The 12335-nt window shown below is 47.0% G+C and overlaps 1 protein-coding gene across 2 annotated transcripts in view; it reads right to left on the bottom strand.

The window, feature by feature from the left end:
- LOC142260456 (gastrula zinc finger protein XlCGF66.1-like) overlaps positions 1-8775 on the bottom strand; it is a 29274-nt gene extending 20499 nt beyond the window's left edge. For both annotated transcript variants that reach the window (XM_075331929.1, XM_075331928.1), the window contains exon 1: positions 8727-8775. The gene's annotated coding sequence lies outside the window, so the exon portion shown is untranslated. The remainder of the gene's footprint in view (positions 1-8726) is intronic.
- Between the last annotated feature and the right edge of the window lie 3560 nt (positions 8776-12335).

Below are 12335 nucleotides of genomic sequence, written 5' to 3' on the forward strand. Positions count from 1 at the left end.
CCCAAGCACTATGTGTAAACGTGATTACATACAAAAGGTATTTTCCGCTGAAACTCCTCATCAGGTATAAAAATGAGTGGCATAAGGTGATGTCTGCAGTAGAAGAGGGGACCCTCTTGAGAAGCTGGGGTCTTCAAGTCACTGACCCCGATCGGGCGGAGGGGGAGTCATCGTGACGCTTGGATCAGGAGTGGCAAGAAGTGTCCAGCAGAAAGAGACGCAACTGCTGAGGTGATAATATTAGCCAGATGAGGACTCTGTACGCATCTGATAGAGCTATAGTTGTTGTATGATTTCTTAAATATTCTTTCTTTGCCTATCCCTCTTCAGACACAGAAATTGGTGCAGTCTGGGTAGGGGAATAAAGTTTTTCAAGAATGTTGTTTGTTTGCAGCATAATTGTGTTTCCTTTCAGGTTGTCTTTCCCTGCCCCACCCATCCTTGTGATACCCTGGGCGACGTGGTTCCTAATAGATTCCCATCAGCTCAGATACCCCCAATACAAGGAGCTGGTCTAACCAAGACTAAGCAACAACGCAAAAATACTACTAATAACAATGGTCCTTAAGTTTTGTTCCCTGAATGTAAATGGGCTGAACACACCCCAAAAAAGGTCATTTATGTGGAGAGAAGCAGTGTCCAGCCAATGTGACATTTTTTGTGTCGAGGAAACACGTCTCCTGGAGAGAGATGCCTTTAGGTTACATCACCCCATAATACCAGAGATAATCCAATCGCATTACAAATAGAAACAAAGGGGGATACTTCTAGCTATCAAATCGTTTGTGGCGTACGTCCCACCTACAACTGTCCACGATACTCAGGGGAGGTTTATTATTCACGTAGCCTCACTTAATAATATAACGTACACTGTGGTAGGGGTGTATGCGCCAACAACAATCAGACAGGTTTTCTTTAGAAGTTACTTTGACAAGTAAACAGGGTGAAGCAAGGTCACCTAATTTACTGTGGGGACTTCAAAGCGATTTATGACCCGAACCTAGATTCCATGACACTAGGAAGAAAACAACATATTCTGCTAGCCAAAATAAGAGGACTTATACGAAATCCGGCAAATTCAACATGATACTGAAAGGGACTTTACTTTCTTTTCGGCTGTTCATAAATCTTATTCCAGAATCGACACATTCCTGGTAATGCCACATTGCCGGTCATTATTGAAAATATCTATCTCGTCCTCCATAGATCAGCTTACCTGATCAGACCATGCCCCAATCACCCTGACCATAGATGAAGCTCACATGGGTCCTCACTTCTCATAATGGAGGCTTGATCAACTTTTAGTAGCCAAACAGTCTAATATCGACTACATTATGGGGAGCTTGAAGGAATTCTTTGACCTGAACATCAACTCGGTAACCAATTATTTCCCGGTCTGGAACTCACACAAAGTCTTTGTACGAGGTATTTTTATCAAATTGGGCCTTAGAGCTAAAAAGGAACAAGAGACCAAAATAGAAAACATACTCTCTCTCAAGAAGCTAGAAGAGGTGAACAAAGCATCCTTTTCGGATCATAACACAGCAGAACTAAAGCCTGCTTTACACGTGTCAATTAAGCATACGATATCGTATGCGATGTAACATGCCCCCATCGTATGTGCGGCACGTTCAATTTGTTGACCGTGTCGCACAAACGATTATTTGCCGTCACACGTACTTACCCTTCCATACGACCTTGATGTGGGCGGCGAACATCCACTTCCTGGAGTGGGAGGGACGTTCGGCGTCACAGCGACGTCACGCGGCAGCCGGCCAATAGAAGCGGAGGGGCGGAGATGAGCGGGACGTAAACATCCCACCCACCTCCTTCCTTCCGCATAGCCGGCGGGAGCCGCGGGACGTAGGTAAGCTGAGTTCATCGTTCCCGGGGTGTCACACACTGCGATGTGTGCTACCTCAGGAACATTGAACAACCCGACGTACAATTTTTAGCTTTTGAACGACGTGCATGCGATGAACGTTTTTTCGTTCAATCGCAATCACACGTAGGTTTTACACGCTACAATATTACTTACGATGCCGGATGTGCATCACTTACGACGTTACCCCGCCGACACATCGTAAGATTTATTGTAGCGTGTAAAGCCCACTTTAGGCAACTTAGAATTCAATTAAAAGACCACCTTTTTGCATCAGTATGAAACTACTGACCAAGAGGCTTAAGACACTCAGTCTGAGATCAAAATTACCATACCTGCTTGATGGGTGCTACCTGGCTAAAAAATTGTGTACTCCAAATGATAGAGCCAAGGAATTTGGAAAATACTACTCATCCCTCTATAACCGCCAACAAAATTCTCCAGCTCCTCCTCCCCTAAACTCAAGCAATGGTATCCTTTCTTAAAACCTTAAATCTCCCCTCCATCTCACCGGAGCAGCTTCATCCCCTAATATGAGCGGAAATAACGACCGCAATAAAGTCCCTTCCAGTTAATAAAGCTCAAGGCCCAGACTGCCTAACAAATTTTTACTACAAAACTTTCTTGGACCTGCTAGTTTCGCACCTGCAGGAAAGAATTCAGTTGGCCGTCAATTCTGGCTCTATCCCGAAAGAAATGTTAGCTGCCACCATTATTACGCTCCTAAAAGAGGGCAATCTGCCAACCGTACCACAAAATTTTAGACCAATTTCCCTCTCCCTCCTTAACTCAGATAGTAAAATTAGGCAAAATTTTTAGCGAACCGCCTAGCAGCGATTCCTCCCTCACTAATCTCATCAGCCCATTCTGGTTTTATTCAGGGCAGAAATATGAGAAGATTAATCAATCTAATTGATATAGCAAACAGAAAAAAAAAAAAAAAAAAAAAAAAAAAAAGAGTCCGACACTTGTAGTAGCGCTAGAGGCCAAAAAGGCGTTTGACCTGGTAAGGTGATCTTTTGTCTTTGAAGTTCTGGGAAAGTTAGGATTTACAGGCCGCATAGTAGAAGCGATTTGTGCACCTAAGTCCGCCCCATCCACAAAAGTAAATGTCAATGGAACCTTCTTAGAAGAATTTTTAATCTTGAATGGTACCAGTCAGGGCTTCCCTCTATCTCCTCTCATATTTATCTTGTCCATTGAGCCCCTAGCCGAGACCATAAGACAAAACACTACCATTCAGGGAATCTCAGTACAGAGGAAATCTCACCGTATCTCATTATATGCGGATGATATCATTTTATCCTTAGAAAACCCAAGGACATCTTTGACAGAAGAATTAAACATAATTGAGCAATATGGAGAGCTCTCTCTTTATAAGATAAAGACGGATAAATCTCAAATACTCCCCATTAACATCCCTAAACAGCAACTACCCAACCTAAAGCAACAATTTGATTTTGATTGGAGGGAGGAACACATTTCCAACCTTGGGGTTCGCCTTACAGCGCAGATAGATTCCCTGTACAAGACTAATTATAGCCCTCTAGTAACAAGGGTGGACAAGGAGCTGGATGAGTTTCCAAAACAGGATATCTTGTGGGTGCGATCAGTGGCCACTTTTCAAATTTATTTATTTCACATTTTACCTAATAACATACCAAAAATCTTTTTTTCTGGATAGCCCATCAATTGAATAACAAGTCTGTCTGGATGGGTAAGGAACCCCAGCTATCCCAATCACTAATCAAAAAAACTAAGAAACTGGGGGGACTGGGTCTTCCAGATTTGAAATACTACTACCTTGCGACACAGCTGGACCCTATTATGAGATGCTGGTGCGGTGAAGCTGTTCCCAATTGGACTCCACTAGAAATAGCCTCACTCAGGTCAGTAGACTTGTATGCCTCCTTACTACCCTATGCACATAAAGTTTCTCTCTTGGTCGCCACAGTAAATTCAGCAGCGGTATGGGAAGCAATGCATAGGGTGGGGAGCCCTTCGGGTGCTCTGTTGTATAAAGTAGCTCCATTGGAGACATTGGAGTACCTAATCCAAGATCTAGACTTAAGTCAGTGGATTGCTAGAGATCTCACTGATATTTTTTCCTGGTGGCAGAAGTGGGGATTCATTCTTTTGAAACCCTACAACGTGAATATTTGATTCCCAGTAATGAGTTTAACAAATAATTCCTCATTTGTCGCTATTTACAAACCTCCCGCTTATGCAGGCGAGGGGCAACTCAGGTCTTACCTACAGTTTGAGCAACAAAAGCAACTCATTGAAAGACCTAAAACCGATTTACTCATTTATGCATGATAGAAATGTGTTTGTGAAATCGACTCCATTTATTTCATGGGAGGACAATTTGGGAATTCAATTTTCAGAGGAGGACTGGAAGTGCGCCCTTTCGTTAGCTAACAAATCCCTACGATGTAGCTCACATATAGAGGCCTACGTGAAAACAGTACTGAGGTGGTACTATACTCCTCAAAAGCTTAATGCGCTCTTTCCAAATGTTTCGGACCATTGCTGGAGGGGCGGTGGAGGCAGAGGCTCACTCCTACACACTCTATGGGATTGTCCAAGGATTTTCCTTCTGTAGGTCTCAGCGTTTCGTCTTTTGTCCTCATTAATGGGATTGGAGATACGCCCTTCCCCGTCCTAGACCTTATTGTTGCTGAACACTCAATCGAACCTTCCAAAGAGTGGAACATTCATAGCATACTTTCTTACAGCAACAAAATTGGCGATAACTAGATACCGGAAAAGCTCAAACACACCATCAGTTGATGAAATAAAGGCAGATATAAACTCTGCTTTTGCTCATATGAAAAAATGTGTCCGCTTATAAAAATAAGACAATCCAGACATATCTAAAAGCGCGGAGGCCCTGGCTTATAAACCCGTTACACTGGAGAGCAGGGTAGGCGCTACTGGGAGGTGTAGGTCCATCTCCAATATATTCTCCTAAGGGCGTCAATTACAACATATAGGTGACGTCGCTCTCAGGGATTTCCTCCACCTTCTGCCTCTTCTTTTCCTCCCCTCCACTTTCTGCCTCTTCTTTTCCTCCCCCTCCACCTTCTGCCTCTTCTTTTCCTCCCCCTCCACCTTCTGCCTCTTTGTTTCCTCCCCTTGTTTGGTTCTTCTGTATTATTACATCTTCTCCTACACGATTCCTCTGATTATCGCCTTATTGTATAATACAAATGGATAATAGGCAGTGACTGCAGATATCTGCTCTAAGGCCGGACGGCGGAGATTTCCTATTTGCTTTTCATGTTTTTGTCTCCTCTGAAATTGTATTTGTTGCTCCATATTCACAAAAATTTCTTCAATAAAAAATGTATTGTTTAATAAAAAAAAATATCTCAATAATAAAGTACAATGCAGTGCGGAGCCATTAACCCTTTCCATAACGCCCTTTGGAGCCACTTTGATGCCCATTTTTGTGGCAGTTTTATCATTTTTGTTGCTGCTTTTCAGTTTATTCACCTCCGGGCTTCGCACTGCAGTGTAGGGAATTGGGCTTATTTTTGTAGATGAAAACCTGTAAAAAAAAACCCTCCAAAAAACAGAAAAAATAATTCCTGAGTAAGAAACCGACTTCAACGTCGTCATAACAACAAAGAAAAGAGGACGACAGAAACAGGAACATGAAGGAGAGGAAAATAATAGAGACTCTGCACCTACCTCCACCTGCAGAGCCGCACACTAGATATATAATACCCTGCACCTACCTCCACCTGCAGAGCCGCACACTAGATATATAATACCCTGCACCTACCTCCACCTGCAGAGCCGCACACTAGATATATAATACCCTGCACCTACCTCCACCTGCAGAGCCGCACACTAGATATATAATACCCTGCACCTACCTCCACCTGCAGAGCCGCACACTAGATATATAATACCCTGCACCTACCTCCACCTGCAGAGCCGCACACTAGATATATAATACCCTGCACCTACCTCCACCTGCAGAGCCGCACACTAGATATATAATACCCTGCACCTACCTCCTCCTGCAGAGCCGCACACTAGATATATAATACCCTGCACCTACCTCCACCTGCAGAGCCGCACACTAGATATATAATACCCTGCACCTACCTCCTCCTGCAGAGCCGCACACTAGATATATAATACCCTGCACCTACCTCCACCTGCAGAGCCGCACACTAGATATATAATACCCTGCAGCTACCTCCTCCTGCAGAGCCGCACACTAGATATATAATACCCTGCACCTACCTCCACCTGCAGAGCCGCACACTAGATATATAATACCCTGCACCTACCTCCACCTGCAGAGCCGCACACTAGATATATAATACCCTGCACCTACCTCCACCTGCAGAGCCGCACACTAGATATATAATACCCTGCACCTACCTCCACCTGCAGAGCCGCACACTAGATATATAATACCCTGCACCTACCTCCACCTGCAGAGCCGCACACTAGATATATAATACCCTGCACCTACCTCCACCTGCAGAGCCGCACACTAGATATATAATACCCTGCACCTACCTCCACCTGCAGAGCCGCACACTAGATATATAATACCCTGCACCTACCTCCACCTGCAGAGCCGCACACTAGATATATAATACCCTGCACCTACCTCCACCTGCAGAGCCGCACACTAGATATATAATAACCTGCACCTACCTCCACCTGCAGAGCCGCACACTAGATATATAATACCCTGCACCTACCTCCACCTGCAGAGCCGCACACTAGATATATAATACCCTGCACCTACCTCCACCTGCAGAGCCGCACACTAGATATATAATACCCTGTACCTACCTCCACCTGCAGAGCCGCACACTAGATATATAATACCCTGCACTTACCTCCACCTGCAGAGCCGCACACTAGATATATAATACCCTGTACCTACCTCCACCTGCAGAGCCGCACACTAGATATATAATAACCTGCACCTACCTCCACCTGCAGAGCCGCACACTAGATATATAATACCCTGCACCTACCTCCACCTGCAGAGCCGCACACTAGATATATAATACCCTGCACCTACCTCCACCTGCAGAGCCGCACACTAGATATATAATACCCTGCACCTACCTCCACCTGCAGAGCCGCACACTAGATATATAATACCCTGCACCTACCTCCACCTGCAGAGCCGCACACTAGATATATAATACCCTGCACCTACCTCCACCTGCAGAGCCGCACACTAGATATATAATACCCTGCACCTACCTCCACCTGCAGAGCCGCACACTAGATATATAATACCCTGCACCTACCTCCACCTGCAGAGCCGCACACTAGATATATAATACCCTGCACCTACCTCCACCTGCAGAGCCGCACACTAGATATATAATACCCTGCACCTACCTCCACCTGCAGAGCCGCACACTAGATATATAATACCCTGCACCTACCTCCACCTGCAGAGCCGCACACTAGATATATAATACCCTGCACCTACCTCCACCTGCAGAGCCGCACACTAGATATATAATACCCTGCACCTACCTCCACCTGCAGAGCCGCACACTAGATATATAATACCCTGCACCTACCTCCACCTGCAGAGCCGCACACTAGATATATAATACCCTGCACCTACCTCCACCTGCAGAGCCGCACACTAGATATATAATACCCTGCACCTACCTCCTCCTGCAGAGCCGCACACTAGATATATAATACCCTGCACCTACCTCCTCCTGCAGAGCCGCACACTAGATATATAATACCCTGCACCTACCTCCACCTGCAGAGCCGCACACTAGATATATAATAACCTGCACCTACCTCCACCTGCAGAGCCGCACACTAGATATATAATACCCTGCACCTACCTCCACCTGCAGAGCCGCACACTAGATATATAATACCCTGCACCTACCTCCACCTGCAGAGCCGCACACTAGATATATAATACCCTGCACCTACCTCCACCTGCAGAGCCGCACACTAGATATATAATACCCTGCACCTACCTCCACCTGCAGAGCCGCACACTAGATATATAATACCCTGCACCTACCTCCACCTGCAGAGCCGCACACTAGATATATAATACCCTGCACCTACCTCCACCTGCAGAGCCGCACACTAGATATATAATACCCTGCACCTACCTCCTCCTGCAGAGCCGCACACTAGATATATAATACCCTGCACCTACCTCCACCTGCAGAGCCGCACACTAGATATATAATAACCTGCACCTACCTCCACCTGCAGAGCCGCACACTAGATATATAATACCCTGCACCTACCTCCTCCTGCAGAGCCGCACACTAGATATATAATACCCTGCACCTACCTCCACCTGCAGAGCCGCACACTAGATATATAATAACCTGCACCTACCTCCACCTGCAGAGCCGCACACTAGATATATAATACCCTGCACCTACCTCCACCTGCAGAGCCGCACACTAGATATATAATACCCTGCACCTACCTCCACCTGCAGAGCCGCACACTAGATATATAATACCCTGCACCTACCTCCACCTGCAGAGCCGCACACTAGATATATAATACCCTGCACCTACCTCCACCTGCAGAGCCGCACACTAGATATATAATACCCTGCACCTACCTCCACCTGCAGAGCCGCACACAGATATATAATACCCTGCACCTACCTCCACCTGCAGAGCCGCACACTAGATATATAATACCCTGCACCTACCTCCACCTGCAGAGCCGCACACTAGATATATAATACCCTGCACCTACCTCCACCTGCAGAGCCGCACACTAGATATATAATACCCTGCACCTACCTCCTCCTGCAGAGCCGCACACTAGATATATAATACCCTGCACCTACCTCCACCTGCAGAGCCGCACACTAGATATATGGCTGCTCTGTGCTTACAGGACCTGTGATGATGTCACATGGAGGGGAGGAGTCAGGGGTCACATGATCAGCTCCTCAGTGTATGCAGGGCTCTGCTGTGCTGGTTGTCATGGTGCTGGATGAGGGGAGGTTTATGTGTGGGGTCAGGAGGGGTTTACAGTGTGGATGTAGCAGAGCCGTGTGTGTACGAGGTGTACGGATCAGAGCCGTGTGTGTACGAGGTGTACGGAGCGGAGCCGTGTGTGTACGAGGTGTACGGAGCAGAGCCATGTATGTACAAGGTGTACGGAGCGGAGCCGTGTGTGTATGAGGTGTACGGAGCGGAGCCGTGTGTGTACGAGGTGTACGGAGCGGAGCCGTGTATGTACAAGGTGTACGGAGCGGAGCCGTGTGTGTATGAGGTGTACGGAGCGGAGCCGTGTGTGTACAAGGTGTACGGAGCAGAGCCGTGTGTGTGCGATGTGTACGGAGCAGAGCCGCGTGTGTACGATGTGTACGGAGCAGAGCCGCGTGTGTACGAGGTGTATGGAGCAGAGCCGTGTGTGTGTATGAGGTGTACGGAGCGGAGCCGTGTGTGTACGAGGTGTATGGAGAGGAGCCGTGTGCGTATGAGGTGTACGGAGCGGAGCCGTGTGTGTACGAGGTGTACGGAGCGGAGCCGTGTGTGTACAAGGTGTACGGAGCAGAGCCGTGTGTGTGCGATGTGTATGGAGCAGAGCCGCGTGTGTACGATGTGTACGGAGCAGAGCCGCGTGTGTACGAGGTGTACGGAGCAGAGCCGTGTGTGTGTATGAGGTGTACGGAGCGGAGCCGTGTGTGTACGAGGTGTACGGAGAGGAGCCGTGTGTGTACGAGGTGTACGGAGCGGAGCCGTGTGTGTACGAGGTGTACGGAGCGGAGCCGTGTGTGTACGAGGTGTACGGAGCGGAGCCGTGTGTGTACGAGGTGTACGGAGCGGAGCCGCGTGTGTACGAGGTGTACGGAGCGGAGCCGCGTGTGTACGAGGTGTACGGAGCGGAGCCGCGTGTGTACGAGGTGTACGGAGCGGAGCCGCGTGTGTACGAGGTGTGCGGAGCGGAGCCGCGTGTGTACGAGGTGTACGGAGCGGAGCCGCGTGTGTACGAGGTGTACGGAGCAGAGCCGCGTGTGTACGATGTGTACGGAGCAGAGCCGCGTGTGTACGATGTGTACGGAGCAGAGCCGCGTGTGTACGATGTGTACGGAGCAGAGCCGCGTGTGTACGATGTGTACGGAGCAGAGCCGCGTGTGTACGAGGTGTACGGAGCAGAGCCGCGTGTGTACGAGGTGTACGGAGCAGAGCCGTGTGTGTGTATGAGGTGTACGGAGCGGAGCCGTGTGTGTACGAGGTGTACGGAGAGGAGCCGTGTGCGTATGAGGTGTACGGAGAGGAGCCGTGTGCGTACGAGGTGTACGGAGCGGAGCCGTGTGTGTACGAGGTGTACGGAGCGGAGCCGTGTGTGTACGAGGTGTACGGAGCGGAGCCGTGTGTGTACGAGGTGTACGGAGCGGAGCCGTGTGTGTACGAGGTGTACGGAGAGGAGCCGTGTGTGTACGAGGTGTACGGAGAGGAGCCGTGTGCGTACGAGGTGTACGGAGAGGAGCCGTGTGCGTACGAGGTGTACGGAGCAGGGGATATACTAAATAGAATGATGAAAAGGAATAAATAAAAAGAATGAAGATAATAACTTATTTATTAGGTGTATATTATGTAGATGAATAAAAGGTTTCTTGGGCAAGTTACACATGGAATGATTATGAAATATCTGTAGATAATAGGAGAATGAACGCATATGGCATATAACCAGGTGCATATTACGTTACCTGAGCATTATAGGTGTGGAATGATGTACTATAATGTACTGATATTTCATGATCATTCCACACCTATAATGCTCATATATAATGTTCATTCCATGTCTAACTTGCACAAGAAATCTTTTATACAGCTACATAATATACACCTAATACGTTATTATCCTCATTCTTTTTATCTATTCCTTTTCATTATTCTTTTTAGTATATCCCTTTGCCTTATGTGGTAAAAGGAAGTGACGCAGCAGTGAGGAATTTCCGGGTCCTTTTCTGACAAGAAAAATAGAGAAAGATGTCTGTGTCTGAGGACTCAGGAGGTGAGGACTGAGTATTGGGTGGAGAGGTGTATGACGCTGGAGGTGGTGGGGCTACTTCCAGTCACTTCTATCCTCTATTTACAGTGTTTGGTAAGAAGGAAACTCTCTGTGGAAAGGAAAATCCAGGCTGCCATTTATCCTAAATCAAGGTAGGCCCCGAACACAGCGAGATCCAGAAAGCCACAAACTGCTCAAAGCCAAGATGGTTATAGAGGCCAAGATGCTACCTACTCCCAGGAAGAGCTTGCACCCAGCTCCACCACTGCTTTTTTTTGTGTACATCTTTTTGTATTAATAAATCCATTTTTATGGACCTTGGAGTGAAGCCGCTTTTTCTTCTACTGTGGATAATACTTCGGACATTTTATTTCTCATCTGAGAGTGTTCCTCGTGGCTCGTTATTTTACAAGCACTGGAGCAGCTTTCCTTCAGCCACTAAACTGTGAAGCTAAACCCTGGTGGTGCAGGATAAATTTCTTTTTTATATTTGAAGCCCACTAGAGGTCACTAGCATCCACAGAAGGATACAATAGAATGGTCGATCACACCGTAATTCAGTACCAGGAAGTCACATAGGTACAGAGAGATAAGTGGAGCTGGAGTCAAGTGAGAGCCGAGGGTCGGAAAGCCAGGAGGTATCTTCAGGAGCCGGAGGTAAGCAGAGCCGTAGTCAGATAGCAAACCGGGGTCGAAAACCGAGAGGAGAAGTAAGTATAGAGGGAGTGGTGACGGGATAACAAAAGCAGAGGACGGGTTAGGGGGACAGAGAGGTAAGACAAGACAGGAAGGACGGAGGTCAGGGAAACGAGTACTAGGTAGCGGGTAGCATCAGAACAGACTCACAAGAACCAGAAGCACACACTGCAGAGCAGGAACTATTCACTCTTGGAGTACCAAGGAAAACAGTTCCAAGATAAGGCAGCGTGACCTCCGGAACGAGGCATGACAGAATAGGCTCCTCCCATTGGACCTAACCCTGGAGAATGCAAACAGCAGGAAACCAAACACAGACAATGGATCTCCACAAGCAAAGTCATATGAGAATAATGACAGTAATATTTCTGATTTTATTAAACTCTTTAAGCACCAAGTCCAGGAAAGTGTCCCAAAAATGACCCTGGCTTTCAAGGGGTTAAAAGCTCAATTTTGAAAAAAGATGTATTAATATCTAGTCCTGTGTCGTATAAAAATTATAAAATCCATAAAGACTCAACAAGACCCCTATGAAGCTGACCCCCTCCTTTGGAAACAAGTAACTAAAGAGCATGCTCTAGCAGATGTGAGGCCAATCTTAACTTGAATGCACAAGAATTCAGAGAAGGACAGATTTATGACCGGTAAAGATAAGAGCAGCAGTTAAACAGAAAAATAGCAGATAAATTCAAATCCTTTGTTTCCCCTTATAGAAAATATGAATTGAGGTTTGATA

The sequence above is a fragment of the Anomaloglossus baeobatrachus genome, unplaced genomic scaffold, assembly GCF_048569485.1.
Source record: "Anomaloglossus baeobatrachus isolate aAnoBae1 unplaced genomic scaffold, aAnoBae1.hap1 Scaffold_109, whole genome shotgun sequence".
Lineage (NCBI taxonomy): Eukaryota > Metazoa > Chordata > Amphibia > Anura > Aromobatidae > Anomaloglossus > Anomaloglossus baeobatrachus.